Source organism: Macaca thibetana, chromosome 13 (genome assembly GCF_024542745.1).
Source record: "Macaca thibetana thibetana isolate TM-01 chromosome 13, ASM2454274v1, whole genome shotgun sequence".
Taxonomy (NCBI): Eukaryota; Metazoa; Chordata; class Mammalia; order Primates; family Cercopithecidae; genus Macaca; species Macaca thibetana.
The window spans coordinates 103,389,857-103,405,059 of NC_065590.1; the positions used below are offsets into that span (position 1 = coordinate 103,389,857).

The 15,203-nt window shown below is 43.4% G+C and overlaps 4 protein-coding genes across 16 annotated transcripts in view; 3 read left to right on the forward strand and 1 right to left on the reverse strand.

The window, feature by feature from the left end:
- The window catches only part of ADI1 (acireductone dioxygenase 1), an 847,802-nt gene that overhangs the window by 605,699 nt on the left and 226,900 nt on the right, over nt 1-15,203 (forward strand). The window lies entirely within an intron of this gene.
- The window catches only part of DCDC2C (doublecortin domain containing 2C), a 135,929-nt gene that overhangs the window by 114,326 nt on the left and 6,400 nt on the right, over nt 1-15,203 (reverse strand). The window lies entirely within an intron of this gene.
- Nucleotides 1-15,203, forward strand: part of EIPR1 (EARP complex and GARP complex interacting protein 1) — a 579,020-nt gene that overhangs the window by 42,339 nt on the left and 521,478 nt on the right. The window lies entirely within an intron of this gene.
- The window catches only part of RNASEH1 (ribonuclease H1), a 173,270-nt gene continuing 170,167 nt past the window's right edge, over nt 12,101-15,203 (forward strand). The window contains exon 1 of the mRNA XM_050754062.1: nt 12,101-12,111. The gene's annotated coding sequence lies outside the window, so the exon portion shown is untranslated. The remainder of the gene's footprint in view (nt 12,112-15,203) is intronic.

Sequence of the window (15,203 nt, forward strand, 5' to 3'; positions counted from 1 at the left end):
AAGTGTCCTGGCCATGATAAGCCATCAAAAAACATTTTATTTTACTTTTTAGCAAAATGAGTACTGGAATCCCTACCCATGTAGCCTAGTACTTAGGAGCCTGTGCTTTGGATCATCCAGGATCCCAGTACTGGCTCTGCCACTTACTAGTGGTGTGGCCTTGATCAAGTTTATAACCTCCCTGAGCCTCAGCTGCCTCCTGCATGCAGTGCTAACAGCAGTAGTGCACACCTCATAAAATTGTTGAAATGAGATAACGCATTGTCAAGTGCTTAGCAAATGACTGTAATGAGGATTCAGTTGATAACAGTGTATTAGTTTGTTTTCACGCTGCTGATAAAGACATACCAGAGACTCGGCAATTTACAAAAGAAAGAGGTTTAATTGGACTTATATTTCCCCATGGCTGGGGAGGCCTCACAATCATGGCAGAAGGCAAGGAGGAGCAAGTCACATCTTACGTAGATGGCGACAGGCAAAGAGAGCTTGTGCAGGGCAACTCCCATTTTTTTTAAGCCATCAGATCTCGTGAGACTCATTCACTATCACGAGAACAGCACAGGAAAGACCTGCCCCCATAATTCAATCCCTCGGACTGGCACGACACATGGGAATTGTGGGAGTTACAATTCAATAGTGGGAGTTCCTCCCACAGCACATGGGAACTGTGGGAGTTACAAGATGAGATTTGGGTGGGGACATAACAAAACCATATCAAACAGCAATTATTGTGGCTTTGTTGTTGTTTTATCTTGGGCTCCGAAGTCCCTGCTCTCTCCACTTCTCCAATGCTTCTCCGACTACCCTCCAAGAACATCCCCATGGCCCCTTCCACGTAAAATATCCAATTAAAAACCTGAGAGAATCTAGCATCAGGAAAAGACTTCGCCACAGGAGGATCTCATCTGAAGCAAATGATTCTGATCAAGCTCTCGTGTATTCAGCACTGTGCAGGATGAATTCACAGAGAAGGCTCTGCTGAACAACCCTGCAGTAGGTGCTTAGCCTGGGAGTTTAAAGAGACACACAACTGCCACCATTCATGGAAACCTCAAGGGAAGTGCTGTGGTCTTTATGTTTCTTGCCTCATTTGTCAAGAAAAAAGTTTGCACTGGATCACCCCAAGGTCACTTCCAAGTCCCATTCTGTGATGCTGTGAGTCAAAGAAACAATCAGCTTTACTATCTCCCCAAAATGTCAAGGAGCCTTACTAGGCTAGCCGTTCTGGAACACTGAGGTAAGGAGTGCTCAGACACCAGAAATCTCCTCCCACCAGTCCCTCACCACTTCCTGGAGAAATGTGTCAACCTGGGCAAACAATGCTTTCCACAGCCCTGTCTCTGGTTTCACGTGGCACCATGGGCTCCTACGTGGGAGAACAGGCAAGTGTGGCTGAAACATGGTCGGGGGGAATGGTACCTCTGCCTTCTTGGTCATGGTGATAATGAGGTGTTGTTTTCCATCTTTCAGAAAATGTTGCAATCTTTTACTTAAAAAAAAAAAAAAAAAAAAAAAAAAAAAAAAAACACGGGTTTTATGATTGACTTCGCTGATTTCATGTGCTTTGTAAAGTTCCATCATCATTTTAAAGGCTGGGATTTTGCCTCCTCTGGAAAGTTGGGAAGGAAGCAGGTGTCCCAGCTCGCCAAGCCCTGCACCCCTAACTGGGATGCCCTGGCTGGGGAAGTCCGTGTCTGAGTCCCTTTGATGTCCCTCTAGGATGGTGCCTGACTTGAACGATGATAGACCCTGAATGGAAGTTGCTGGAGCTAGCGGAACTCTGCACCATCCAAGCCAGCATCCCATGCCTCTGATGAGAAGACTGGGGCTCAGAGAGCAGTGACTTCTCTGAAGTCAGCACAGCAGCAGCCAGGAAGCTAAAGCCAAGAGCTCTGCTCCTGATCAAGTGTGTTTGCCCCCTCACTTCTCTTCCTACATGGAACGCAATTTGAAATTTTATATTTAAAATCTTATTTTTTCAGAATGTATTTCTTCAAATTGAAAAATGCTTTCTCTTCTCTGAAGTATTTTGAATTACCAACGGCTCCTCATCCCTAAGTTTCTCTCCTCATCACCATCATCACCACCCCAGCAACCTTAAGCCCCCCTCTCAAACAGTGAGGAGTGCACATGCAAAGCAATTAACCAACCAACAAGTATTCTTGAGTGAGCAACATTCAGAAGACAGCCTTCGATTACCTCTTTTGTAAAAAAAGAAAATAGTAACAAATGAGAACAGCCACTCCTTCTGGCTGGATGTTAATCACCTACATTATCTGCACAGGCTTTAATGATAGCCACTACAAATAAAATAACAGAAAAGGAAGAAAGAGGGAAGATTAAAACTATCAGAGTTATGAGCAGACAACACCAAGAATAGAAGAGGTATGGCGAGTGCAGGGGCATGCAAGTTACGCTTGATCAGTACAAATTTTGCCAAAGTTAATTGCTCCTTTCTGCTGGTAGTTGGATCATATACTTACAACAGAAGATCAAAGCTGCTGACAAATGTTGACCTATGGATGGGGAAGAGATACTGATGACAGTTTCTGTGCCCAGCCTAGGAAGACAAAGATGGTCTATGGAGGAGTTAGCAGGGAGGTGAGAAGGGAGGAAGTGAGACACAGTAGAAGCAGCCAATCCGCCTCTGAAAGTCTCTTCCCTCTAAGCCTGACACTGAAAATGAAATCTCCAACACTGGTTGCTCTTTGGGCTGAGATGCTGTCTCCAGAATGCCTTTGACAAAAATGCAGAGAAAGGAAGTTAGCTGTCTGTCAACACAGCAGCAGGGCTCATTCATGAAAGCCTGAGCCCTGGGAAGGAAGGGCATCTGGAGGAAAAGGACATCCCAAAGAGAAAGGGGACAGAGTGTTGCGGGGGAGAGAAGAGATTCCCCAAAGAGATGCATGCCTCCCTACACAATAGGAAGAATAAAAACTAGAACAGACGCAATGAAATAGAAAATGGGGGGAAAAATAGAGAAAAACAACAAGCCAAAAGCTGACTCTTTGAGAAGTTCAATAAAATTAATAAATCTGTAGATGGACATATAGGGAAAATAGAAAATACAAATAATATCAGGAATGAGAGAGGCAACATCACTTCAGAGTCTACAGATATTCATAGAATAAGAGAACGTTATAAACAACTTCATGCCAATAGATTCAACAACTTAAACGAAATGAACAAATTAAAAGACAAAATCTAGCAAAGTTTACTCAAGAAGAAATAACCTGAAGAGCCCTATATTTACTACAGAGTTGAATTTGTAGTTCAAACTCTCCACACAAAGACAACTCTAGACCCAGATAGCTCCACTGGTAAATTCTATCAAACATTTAAGGAAGAAACAATGCCAATTCTAGACAAGCTCTTCCAAATACCTTTCCACCAAGACAACTGCAGGTCAGGATGGCATCACTGGTAAATTCCATCAAACATTTAAGGAAGAAATGATACCAAAACCAGAGAAAGACATTACAAGGAGAAAAAAACTACAAACCAACATCCCTCTATGAACACAGACACAAAATTTCTAAACAAAATTTTAGCAAATAAAATTCAACAAATATAAAAACAATACTCTATGATCAAGTGGGGTTTGCCCCAGGAATGCAAGGTTGGCTCCATGTTTGAAAATCAATTCATGTAATTCATAATATTAACAAACTAAAAATGGGAAGTCATCTGATTGTCTCAACAGACACAGAGAATGTCCTGCCCAGTCCAATTTAAATCCTAATCCTATATCCCATTGAGAGTTTCTCCCCTTAGCTCAAGCCTGACCCAGCTGCATGTGGGAAGGGTGCATGTGGGAATGGTTATTTCATTGTTTCATAGTATTTTACTCTGCCTCCAACCTCCTCCTCATCTTGACATCAGAACAAGGGAGTGTCAAATACAACTGGAGCTACTGTCATCTGACCTCCTATGTCCTCTTCTTTGGCAGGTGTCCAAATGTGGCTCTTTGGGGAGGCAGGGAGCATGCAGGCTTTAGTGAGTTCCTCTGAAAACCTCACAGAGACTCCATGCTGGACTGTTCCTGATGCAGAATGTTTCTGATACCTTCCTCAGCTGACTCTTGCTTCAAACCACACCCTTTGCTACCTCCCCACAGACCTTTACCATGGCTGGCAATGATTTTCAAACAGCTCAAGTCTGGCCACCTTCTGAGGCATCCACTTGCCTCCCAGGGAAAGGCACACACCTTTGCCACATCAGCTCCCCAGAGGGGACAAGTGCAGTTTCCACAGCTGCCGCCTCCCCATGCTGTCTTCAGAGGCAGCACAGAACCCACCATCCTTCAGGTGCTTTGAGGATGATGGAAGCAGCTGCCACCTTCACACTCACCTGCAAACCCAAACCCCTGGCACATGGGCTGGGTCATCCCAAGCATACCCTCAACCTCTCAAGAGGTGCTTTACCCTGCAGCATCCGACTTGGTCCTTCCCACAGCATCCCAGCACTCTGAGCTATCCTCTGGAGCCTCACCTCTGATTTGAAGGAGCATGAGGCACCCACAGGGAGGAGAGAGAAAATGCCACAACATTCACTACTCTCTATAGTTTCTTCATTCAGTAAACTTACTAACTTACAGTCCTTACATAAGGTTTAAGGGTGATGTGGGGGCCGGTTTGGTACCTGAAGCATCTCTCATGTTTTTACACCTGATGCTTTAGAACACGGAGAGTGTCCACCAACATTCCAAGACATCAGTCAAAGCCCCATCCAACCCCCTGTGGGATGGGCTCTAGAGGCAGAGGGATGCCCGACACGGCTGCCCCATCCCCATTATCATGACCTCCAACCTACGTCAACTCTAATCTTCACTGTGACCCTTTAGCATACCAGAAAATGCACGAAAAAGAAATACAGCAGCTCCAGCTCAGAATGAGGAAGCAGAATTAGACCCAGTGTGGACAGCCAGAGGCTTGGGATGCAGTGGGAAAGAGCACCTGGAAAATAAAAACTGCTGCACCAAGCCTGCAGGATTTTGTAAGGCACTGAGATAGTGAGAGGTGAAGCCAGCTGGACTTCCTGGGTCGAGTGGGGACTTGGAGAACTTTTCTGTCTTACAAGAGGATTGTAAAATGCACCAATCAGTGCTCTGCGGCTAGCAAGAGGATTATAAAATGCACCAATCAGTGCTCTGTAGCTAGCAAGAGGATTGTAAAATGCATCAATCAGCACTCTGTAGCTAGCAAGAGGATCGTAAGTGCACTAATCAGTGCTCTGTAGTTAGCAAGAGGATTGTAAAATGCACCAATCAGCACTCTGTAGCTAGCAAGAGGATTGTAAAACTCTTTGAGTCCATGCCACCTTTAAGTAACACTAACCACAAAAGGTCCACGGCTTCATTTTTGAAGTCAGCGAGACCACGAACCCACTGGCAGGAACCAACTCCAGACACAATAGGAAAAGCCTCCACCCAGCACAGCGCTTGTTTGAGAGTGGGTGCTCAGTGAGGGTCTGCTCATTCCCAGTGTTAACTACATGGCGATAAAAACTGACCCCCGTCTTTCCTATGCTGCCCCCTAGTCCACAAGGCCCTGGACTTTCCCAGAGAGCAACAGCCAAGTCCCAGAGCTGAACACAGGCGAGGTTCACTCCTTGGAACCAACCTGGGGTCTGGCCATGTGAATCTCATTGATAGAAACAGCCACACACCTTATTTATGTATCATGCACCCACAGAGGCACTCCCTGCTAAAAAACATAATGAGAACTGACGCTCTCCAGGCCTCCAAAATTGCTGACTCTAAGAGCCAGAGAAGCCGTCCCATAGAGTCAGACAGCCAGACAGTTTGTGGAGCCTGCGATTGGCCTGGTCAGCCCCACTCAGAAGCAAGGCCTCATCTAGGCCAATCCACAGAACAACCAAGGAGAGAATACCTGCCCCTAAGATCCTGCCGGTCACCAGCCTTCCTGTAAGTACTCAATCCCTGCTTCATTCATTTATTCAAGACCCATTCACAGAGGACCCACCTCTGATGGTAGGAACTGTGCTAAGAGTTAGAATGCAGTGGTGGAAAAGACCAACACTACTCCTGGCCTCAGAGGGCTGGGAGCACAGAGGGACAAGTTAACAAGCAATTACAGCGCCAGGTGCCAGGGGCTCTGCTGAGGCCAGCATGGGTGCCACGGAAGCACAGGAGAGGAACATCTGACCCTCCCTGGGGAGAAAGGAGGCTCCCTGGAGGAAGAGGCCTTTAGGTTGAGACCTGAATTATAAGCAGAAACCAGTCAGTTGAGTTAAACAGGGCAGGAGGAACAGCATGCACAGAACTCTGGCTTGAGAATAGGTGCATGGAGAGAGGCCTTTGGGAAACTGAAAATCCATCAAGGACTGGATCCCAGACACAGAGGGAGGAGCGGTGAGAGGCGAGGCTGGAGAAGAACGCAGGGGCCAGATCAAGAAGGGCCTTAAACATCACGGTAAGTAGTGCAGACGTCGCCTCCCTGGAGCCAAGAGGAGTGCCTTAATGTATGTGAACAAGGGGAGCAACGTGATCACATGGCAAAGGGACAAGTTTGGAAGCAAGGAGACCAGGGGAAGGCACGGGACTCCTTCCAGGTGACCAAACTCGGCGGCCTCAACAAGGCTAGGAGCAGCCAAGATGACAGCAGGTGAGTGGACTCAAGAGACGATCAGGAGGTGGCATGGGTGGGCAGGAAGGGACGGGGGGGTTGCTGGGAGAGGTAAAGGTTGAGAAAAATGCCCAGGTTTCTGGTTTTAGGAGTTGGGTGGACAGTTCCATCTTCTGGAATAGGAAACACAAAATAACAACTGGGTTTGGGGTCAGAGGTCAATGAGTTCAAACTTGGACATGCTGAGTTTGAGATGTCTTTGGGACATCCAAGTGACAGTGGCCTAGAGATGTGGGTCCTGACTTTGAGAGGGGGTCTTTGGCACATGGAAGATTATGGAAGTAATGGAGAGAATGGAGTGGGGGTGGCCTGAACTCGAAGAGAAAATGAATTTGAGAGCACTCTACAAAACAGCAGTGTTCAAAAGACAGGAAATGACAATAGTCCCACAAGTAAAAGAAACAACAGTCATAGAAAATAGGAAGAGAGAAGAGCTTCAGAAGAGAAGGAAATAAATCATCTTCTTTCCTGAGAAAGAGGACCACCTCACCCCCATCAGCAGGGCTATGACCAACAAGGTCCAAATGTTCATCACCTGATGGATGGGTAAACAAAATACTGTAGATCCATACAACAGAATGGAATTCTGCCTTAGAAAGGAACGAAGCCCTGATACCCGCTACAATGTGAATGAACCTTGAAAATATTATGCTAAGAGAAACCATATCCAAAAGGCCATACGTTGTCTGAGTTTATTTACATAAAATGTCCAGAATAGGCAAGTCCTATAGAGACAGCAACTATTATTCTTTATAATATCTTCCTCACCCAACCAAGGCCATTTCTCAAGTAATTCTCCCTATTTTGTCCCACGTCATCAATTTTCCCTCTGCAATAGCTACTCCCATCATCACATACATGATGTCACTTCTTAGAAAAACTCTCTTGGCTCTGTTTCCCCCTCCAGTTACCTCTACATTTCTCTCTTTCCTTTAGAGCAAAATTCGATTAAAGGGCAGTTTGTATCTCCCATCTCTCTTCTCTTCTTTTCTGCCCATGACCTCCATATTACTAAATCCAGTGGTCCCATCTCAGTCTTCATCTCCCTTATCTGGTCAGCAGCATCTGACACAGATGGCCCACCCTGACTCTCATCACCCAGCATCCTGCACTCACCTGGACTTTCTCCAGCCCTCTCTGCTCCTTCTCACCTCCCTGCCCTCTAAGCACTCCAGGACCCTGTCCTTGGAACTCACTTTGTTCTGCCCACACTGACTCCCAGCATGAATTCATAATCACCAGCGCCACCACATTGATCTAAATCCCCACTGTCCCTCGCCTGGATCACTGCAGCAGCCTCCTAACTCATGGCTATCAACATGGTACCCAAACACTCTCGCTCAAAGTCCATGTCACTCCCTGAACAACAGACCAGCGGCCTTTGCACCATCAGTTCTCCCTCTCAGGATGCTTTTGCCCAAGATATCTAAATAGGCAGCTCCCTCACTTCTTTGAGTCTGGACTCAAAAGTCACCTTCTCAATGAAGACTACCTGGTCATCCTATCTAAAATTGAACAGCCCCCAGCATGACATTTCATATCCCCCACATACTCTATATTGTATGAATTTTGTTTATTTTCTGTCTCACCACCTGAAATGCAAGCTCCTTGAGGGCAGGGATGTTTTTCCTTTTTGTATAACTGCTTCAAATAGTACCTGGTACATAACCAGTGCTCAATAAATATTTAGTGAAAGAACCATTGGGCTTAGTAGACATACACATATTATTTGGTTTTGTGTTCCTGCTCTGGCATAATCAGCCACAGGAAAGCAAACACTTCCAAATACACAAGCATTAGGATTAAATTGGATGGATGGATGGATGGATGGATGGATGGATGGATGGATGGATGGATGGATGGAAAGTTTAGGATGTTGTGATGACCAGAATACATGGATAATTACATTTAACCTCTATTTCATAGATACAGCCATACCCATTAACTGAGCAGAGAAGTTAATTTGTCCAAATGACAGAGCCCATGATATTTCCACAAAGCTATGGCACCAGCACGGCAATGTGTTGGGAAAATGAAGGATAACACACAGTGTTTGGGAGGTGTGGGAAACACCCAGTCTCACAGTGGGCACAGATTTAACTTGGTGTAATCTCTCAGGAGAGCAGTTTAGTAGGACATATAAAAAGGTTCTCTAAATGTCAAGCAAAAGAAGGCTGGTTTCAAAAACATATGTTCTACATCTCTTAATGCAATATTCTAAATCCACTAAAAAGTATTATAGGAATATATTTCTTGACATGTAGAGATTTCACGATACATCATTAAATAGAAAGCAAATTTGAAAAGTAAAGTAGATTATGCTCCCATTTTGCTTAAATAAATATATTTATAAAGCTAGAAGTATATACATGTATGTATAGGTATAATGTGTACATGTCAAAAGCATATGGAAAAACAGTGGTTAATCTCTGAATGATAGAATTATGAATATGTTTTTCTTTTAAATTACATATATTTTCTCATTTTTCTACAGTGAGCATGAATTATAGGGTACTTTTTTAAAAATGGAAGCAGAGGCTTCCAAAGAATGTGCTCCTGACAGGTCAACAGCAAAGGGCAAACAGTGGTCTTGCCATTGGCAAGATCACTAAGAAATATGGTGGAAGTGACTATTGGTTCAGCCAGCTCAAAGTACTGCAGCCTAAGCTTGAGTCACCTGGACAAAGTTAAATTTTATTATCCAGGCTTTTCGGTAAGGCAGGAAATCATGTAAAACACTTTATTAAAATATATATTAAGAAATTAATTTTAAAACAACCTTTGAGTTAGATTCATTGGTAGCTGCAGTGATCTAAAAAATTCATCTCAGTAAATCATGTCCTTCTCTTCCACGACAAAAGTGTGGTCTAAATGAATGGTACACTTGTTGATAGTCCAGGATAGGCCCACTGAAAGAGTAGAATTGGAACACATTCTTCGTGGGGGAAAAAACATTGAATTGGGATTCATCTGTTCCTAGTAAATCTGCCTAAATCTCTACAACCTGAGATTACAAACCAGAAATCTCAATGTCGTACTATAATAAAAGTTCTTCCATTGAAGTAAGACCAAGGACACTTTTCTCATTAAACCAACCTGGCACAGTCATTGAAAGCCAAGACCCCAAGAGCATTTGTTTCTAATCTAATTGTCCTTATCCCTCCATTTAATGAAATGCAATTTCAAATTCATTATATTGAAGTATTTTAAAAATCATTTCCATTACAATATTAAAAGTATATTATGGTATTCTCATTAATTTTAAGTAAATTTCTACATAAATCAAAATCTCTTGGGAAGCTTCTTCAATTTTCCCACTAATATATTTTGACCAAAACAGAAATTCTGGGAAAGAATAATTTACAGAAGCTAGGTCTTTCTGCTCATTATTACTGTATCACAAGATAAGGCTAAATGACTTAGTAAAACATTTAAACATTGAATTTTTGGACTTGGCAAAAGCTTATGCCACATTTAATTTGTAAAACAGTTTACACTGGTATTCAAATTGTAGGCAATCATGGATCTCAAATTTGGATAGGATGAACTACAATTTAAAGGCATTATGAATAATAACAGCACCAACTACTTATTGAGCTCTTGCTGTATGTCAGAAGCACCAGGCAAAGTGATTTACAAAGATCATCTCACTGAATCCTGCCCACATTGTGACAGATACCATTTTAGATCAATCCCTACAGATCTAATCCCGGGATGACATAACACGAATCATTTAGCCATTTCTCTATTGGTGGACATTCAGGTTGTCCCTAGCATTTTGTAATTTAAAAACAAAATGCTACTATAAACATCCTTAAACCCCAGTGTGTGAATAGACCAAGGCCTATCGAGCTGGAACTGGTGCAGGAAGGGCTGCACACGGCCTTAACTTCCAACAAGGTCTCCAGGAGCTTTTAGGGCTGAGGCAGGCAGCTCCCCTGACCCTGGGCGCCTGGGATGCAGCTGTTCTCAACTCACCCTAGAAAGAGGTGGAGCAGCAGAGGGGGAAGGCTCTCATTCTGGTGCTCTTCCTACGGAAGCTCCCCCAGCCCCTCGCATGGATCATGGAGAACCCTGTGCCCCATCCTGCTGGCTCCCTGCATTTTCCCTGGGGGAGCTGCTTTGCACCTTCACTCAAGACACTGGGGGGTGCCTTCCGCTGCCACTGCACACCAGGGTTCTCTTTCTGTGATGTAAGTGCTTGAACATCTATCAGAAAAAAAATTCCTACGATGCCTTAATTCTTTGAATTAAATAGAAGAAATTCATTTAATACTAGCAAGTTGTACAAAAAGCAGTCATGAGTCTTTTCCTGGGAAAAGAGTGGGAGAAATTCTGGAGTCATTCCTAGAATGCTTGGTTTTAGTCCAAGCTCTACTGCAAACGAGCCACCCAACTGCAGATGGTGCTTAACCTTTCTTGAACTATTTATTCATCTTTTAAATGGCAGGTATTACGGCCTGCTCTGCCTCACTCACACGGTTGCTATTTTTCCATTTTTGCAGATGAGACTACAGGTGTGAAAACATGCTGAGAACGTAAGCCACACAACATTCCATGTTAAAAGAAAGGAAACTTCTGGACATTGAACACAATGATGAAGCATTCAAGGACTGACACGACTCCAATGCACAGTGTGATGTGCAGGTATCTCAGCCCTGGCTACGTGAATATGGCCACATACAAAATCAGCAGCATGGGGGACTCACAAAGAAATCCATGAAGTCCTAGCACTTGGCATCTGACCAAAGCATTTCTATTTCTGGAACGTAATATACAAGGAAAACAAGCAAAGACAAGTCTCTTTTTTTGAGACAGGATTTCACTCTGTTGCTCAGGCTGGAGTGCAGTTGTGCAATCATAGCTCACTGCATCCTCAAACGCCTGGGCTCAAGCAATCCCCCCACCTCAGCTTCCCACATGCCACCATGCCTGGATAACTGTTTGTTTGTTTGTTTGTTTTACTTTTTGTAGAGATAGGGTCTTGCTGGTCGAGAATTCCTAGGCTCAAGTAATTCTCCCATCTTGGCCTTCCAAAGTGCTGGGATTACAGGTGTGAGTCACAGCACCTGGCCAACAAGTCTTTTAGTTCATTAAGTATTATACTGTCTCTGGGATCATAGATGCATCCCCACAAGCCACAAGGCAGGCAAACTGTGGTTTAGTAAGTATGCCATTAGGTCCTGTGACCAGTTAGCTCTGTGTTCTCGTATGGGACAGCAGGACACAGCTCTGAATCTCAGCTACTCTTACAGTCCCCTCCAGGCACAGCAGAGTTCTTGGAGTAAATCACGTGTGTCGGCCAAAGCTCTTGGAGGTGGTTCCAACTCATTCGGGGCTGGCTCCACCATTGACCTATGTCCAAGCAAACGCTTGTCCCACCAAGACAAGCATTTACACAACAAACAATAATAACTGCAAACCCTTTTTAGAGGCGACTACTTCCACAAAAGGAAATGGGGGCAGGATCATGAGCACCAGGCACTTCCAGGCCCTGCACACTGACATGATACAGCTCCATCCCCACGACCCCAGAGGGTGGTGTTGGGCATCTCATGCACTGTCGGAAGCAACGTCAGTTTTCAGAAATACTATGGAATCCAATCCAGAAGTAAATAGTTAGGAGATTAAAATAATGCATGTTAATTCTACTTCTCTATAAATAATCATTTATGTGAACAAACGTGTCTCCACAAAGGGTCCGTTACATTATATCACTGTTTAAAATAGCAAAAAGGCAAAAGTCTGCTCAAAGAGGATGGGCTAAATAATTATGATAAATTCACATGGTGGAATAGTTTTCAGGCATTAAAAATCATGTCTTCCTACAGCAGGCACTAGGTTGTGGGCACTCATTCTATGAGGCTATAGTTACCCAAAAGAGTTTAAAAATTATTTTTGCTGAGGATAATGGCTTCCAACTCCACCTATGTCCCTGCAAAGAACAGGGTCTTGATTCAATGCCATCCCCATTAAGCTACCAATGACTTTCTTCACAGAATTGGAAAAAAACTGCTTTAAAGTTCATATGGAACCAAAAAAGACCCCACATTGCCAAGACAATCCTAAGTCAAAAGAACAAAGCTGGAGGCATCACGCTACCTGACTTCAAACTGTACTACAAGGCTACAGTAACCAAAACAGCATGGTACTGGTACCAAAACAGAGATATAGACCAATGGAACAGAACAAAGCCCTCAGAAATAATACCACACATCTACAGCCATGTGATCTTTGACAAACCTGAGAGAAACAAGAAATGGGGAAAGGATTCCCTATTTAATAAATGGTGCTGGGAAAATTGGCTAGCCATAAGTAGAAAGCTGAAACTGGATCCTTTCCTTACTCCTTATACGAAAATTAATTCAAGATGGATTAGAGACTTAAATGTTAAACCTAAAACCATAAAAACCCTAGAAGAAAACCTAGGTAATACCATTCAGGACATAGGCATGGGCAAGGACTTCATGTCTAAAACACCAAAAGCAACAGCAACAAAAGCCATAATTGACAAATGGGATCTAATTAAACTAAAGAGCTTCTGCACAGCAAAAGAAACTACCATCAGAGTAAACAGGCAACCTACAGAACGGGAGAAAATTTTTGCAACCTACTCATCTGACAAAGGGCTAATATCCAGAACCTACAAAGAACTCAAACAAATTTACGAGGAAAAAAACAAAAAACCCCATCAAAAAGTGGGCAAAGGATATGAACAGACATTTCTCAAAAGAAGACACGCATACAGCCAACAGGCACATGAAAAAAATGCTCGTCATCACTGGCCATCAGAGAAATGCAAATCAAAACCACAATGAGATACCATCTCACACCAGTTAGAATGGCAATCATTAAAGTCAGGAAACAACCAGTGCTGGAGAGGATGTGAAGAAATAGGAACACTTTTACACTGTTGGTGGGATTGTAAACTGGTTCAACCATTGTGGAAAACAGTATGGCGATTCCTCAAGGATCTAGAACTAGAAATACCATATGACCCAGCCATCCCATTACTGGGTATATACCCAAAGGATTATAAATCATGCTGCTATAAAGACACATGCACACGTATGTTTATTGCGGCACTATTCACAATAGCAAAGACTTGGAATCAACCCAAATGTCCATCAGTGACAGACTGGATTAAGAAAATGTGGCACATATACACAATGGAATACTATGCAGCCATAAAAAAAGATGAGTTCATGTCCTTTGTAGGGACATGGATGCAGCTAGAAACCATCATTCTCAGCAAACTATTGCAAGAACAGAAAACCAAACACCGCATGTTCTCACTCATAGGTGGGAATTGAACAATGAGATCACTTGGACTCGGGAAGGGGAACATCACACACCGGGGCCTACTATGGGGAGGGAGAGTGGGGAGAGATGGCATTGGGAGTTATACCTGATGTAAATGATGAGTTGATGGGTGCTGACGAGTTGATGGGTGCAGCACACCAACATGGCACAAGTATACATATGTAACAAACCTACACGTTGTGCACATGTACCCTAGAACTTAAAGTATTAAAAAAAAAAAAAAAAGAACATGGTCTTATTCTTTTTTATGGCTGCATAGTATTCCATGGTGTATATGTACCACATTTTCTTTATCCAGTCTGTCACTGATGGGCATTTAGGTTGGTTCCATGTCTTTTCTATTGTGAATAGTGCTGCAGCGAACATACATGTGCATGTATCTTTATGACAGGATGATTTATATTCCCTTGGGTATATACCCAGTAATGGGATTGCTGGGCCACATGCTATTTCTGCCTCTAGGTCTTTGAGCAGTCACCATGCTGTCTTCCACAATGGTTGAACTAATTTACACTCCCCACCACCAACAGTGTAAAAGCGTTCTCTTTCTCCACAACCTTGCCAGCATCTGTTGTTTTTTGACTTTTTAATAATAGCAGAATGGCTATTTTTAAAAAGTTAAAAAACAGAAGGTGCTGGTGAGACTGTGGAGAAAAGGGAATGCTTATACACTATTGCTGGGAATGTAATTAGTTCAGCTACTGTGCAGGGCCATTGGAGGCCTCTCAAAGAACTTAAAACAGAACTACCATTCAAAAAAGAAAATAATCATTCTACCAAAAAGACACATGCACTCATATGTTCATTGCAGCACTATTCACTGTAGCAAAGTCACTGAATCAACCTTGTGCCCATTAGCGGTGGCCTGGATAAAGAAAATGCGGTACATATACACCATGGAATACCATGCAGCCATAAAAAAAGAACATGGATGCAGCTGGAGCCATTGTCCTAAGTGAATTAACACAGGAACAGAGAACCAAATACTCCATGTTCCCACCTATAAGCTAAACAGTAGGTACTCATGGGTGTAAAGATGATGACAGTAGACACTGGGGACTAATATTAATAGATGGGGGAGGGAGGGAATGGGGCAAGGGTTGAAAAACTAACTATTGGATACTATGCTCCCTGCCTGGGTGACAGAATAAATTATACCCCAAACCTCAGCATCACGCAATGTACTCATGCAGGGACATGGATGGAGTTGGAAGCCATTATCCTCAGCAAACT